Genomic DNA, 2569 nt, shown 5'->3' with positions numbered 1-2569 from the left:
GGTTCTTCTTTTCAGGTGACGAAGGTGGTGAAGGATTTTTCTTTCAGGTGGCAAAGATTTTCCTTCAGGTGACGAAGGTGGTGAAGGATTTTTCTTTCAGGTGGCAAAGGTTCTTCCTTCAGGTGACGAAGGTAAAGGATTTTTCTTTCAGGTGACGAAGGTGAAGGATTTTTCTTTCAGGTGGCAAAGGTTCTTCCTTCAGGTGACGAAGGTAAAGGATTTTTCTTTCAGGTGACGAAGGTGAAGGATTTTTCTTTCAGGTGGCAAAGTTTCTTCTTTTCAGGTGACGAAGGTGGTGAAGGATTTTTCTTTCAGGTGACGAAGGTGGTGAAGGATTTTTCTTTCAGGTGGCAAAGGTTCTTCCTTCAGGTGACGAAGGTGGTGAAGGATTTTTCTTTCAGGTGGCAAAGATTCTTCTTTTCAGGTAACTAAGGAAGTCCATCCTTGAGGACGAGAGTGCCCTTTCTTTAAGGTTCCTAAGGCTCTTGTCTCAGGTGACACATAATCTCCCAACGAAGGGAGCCTCGAACCCAATCCAGCACCATCGATTCTATCCAGTTCCCCAAAGAATCAAATAATAGGGAGAGTTGGTGTCAGTTCTAAAAAGAAAAGAAAAAAATCCTTAACTTATCTTCTCGTAACTTTTCTTTAACACACTCTTCCTTTTTCCTTTTCCTCTCTTTCATATCCCTCACTCCACCCCTTCTTCCTCTCCTTCCCTGTCCTTGTCCTTCCACTCCTCATCCACTCACCCCTGTTGAGAAGGAGAGCATCCACCTCCTCCACTCTTACGTTCTTCTTCTCCAAGTACTCTCACTCTTTTTGTCCACGGCGTCTCCAGACTTCCTCTTCCTTCCTTCCTTCCTTCCTTCCTTCCATACTTGTCTCGTAATTCTTCGGACTAAGCTACCAGGCTCCAGCATCTTCATATGTCCATGCTATACTCGCATGGTCCTGTTTATCATCTCCCAATAATTCTCTAAATTCTCTAAATTCTCTAAATTCTCTAAATTTTCTAAATTTTCTAAACCCTCTAAATCCTCTAAATTCTCTAAATTCTCTAAATTCTCTAAATTCTCTAAATTCTCTAAATTCTCTAAATTCTCTAAATTCTCTATTTCAGGAATCGACATCTCCCACTGTTTCCGTTACCTTAGCGTTTGGTGCTCTCTTTCTCTCTATTTGCAGCCACAGGCAAGCCGTCTTCATTAACACGCTCTTTCTCTAAAAGTTTCGTCCCGACGCGCCTTTCCGTTTCCATGCAAACTCTTCTATGCCTTGAGCAGTTTCCTCTCCGTTCCGTGCGTTTTCGAAACATTTCGTATTAATCCCTTGTCCACAATGTCATATGCTTTTTCCAAGTCTAGTCTTGCGCTTCACGTTTATTTGCCTCAAGGGTAAAGACTCTGTCCTCTTCTTCTTAATTTTCCTGTCTTATATTAGTCTATTTATTATTTTTCTGCATTCCACACACACACACACACACACACACACACACACACACACACACACACATACATACGACTCGTGGCGCAGTGGTAGAGTTCCCATCTGCCATTACGGCGGTCCGGGTTCGAATCCCGCCCAAGGCTGAAAAAAAATCAGTATCGCTGCGCTGCGGGTCGTTACTCCAACTCTCGTGGGTGGGGAGTTGGGTGTGTGTATGCGTGTAAGGTCACATCATTACCCATAGATCGGTCATACATGAGCTCTGAGCTCTCTTCCGGGAGGGAAATAGCTGTCGATCACGAGTCCAACACGTGACCCAAGGCCATGGTGAATCACACACACACACACACACACACACACACACACACACACACACACACACACACACACACACACACACACACACACACACACACACACACACACACACACACACACACACACACACACACACACATACACGCACACACATACCAAACTCTTGACTCAAGTTGAAGGTTTAATATCTTGACGTTTTGATTTGCTTTTCCAGTAATCTTCCTCCGGGATTACAACAACTGAGAACATAAATAAAATGTTGGATATTATACGAACCGCCAGAAGGCACGCTGGAATTGGACAACTTTACTCTGTCGTGACGACGTTCTTTAAGAACGTATTTACGATCGTAAGTTGTCTTGCCGCTTTTGCAATTGTTGTGATATACTAAGGCCAAGACCTCACATTTCTTTACGCTCGATTGTCCTGAATTGCCGAAAGTCGCTAGGAAGTTTCTGTTTTTGTCTTTTCTTTTTGGCATTTTTGTCCTGATGTATTTTGACCCGAGTTGTGTCTGTGCCCTCCGTTGGATCCTCGCAGAGCTCAGGTCCCGAATTTTGCGTGCTGGTGTTTCTATAATCTAATTGGCTAGTAAACAGATATACGAATAGATAAATAGATAAACAAGTAATCAAATGAATTATTAATAGATAATAGATAAACGATAAATAGATAGATAACTAAGTAAATGAATAGATGAATAAAAATAATTGAGATGCCGTATTCCTCTGAGAACTCAGTGTGATGCAAACATTCATGTTTCTAATGTGCAGTTGATTAAAATTGCTCCAGTTTCCGGTTT

This window comes from Oratosquilla oratoria, chromosome 9, assembly GCF_046742065.1.
Source record: "Oratosquilla oratoria isolate Oo_2021 chromosome 9, ASM4674206v1, whole genome shotgun sequence".
NCBI lineage: Eukaryota > Metazoa > Arthropoda > Malacostraca > Stomatopoda > Squillidae > Oratosquilla > Oratosquilla oratoria.
Note: the sequence above shows the minus strand (reverse complement) of the source record.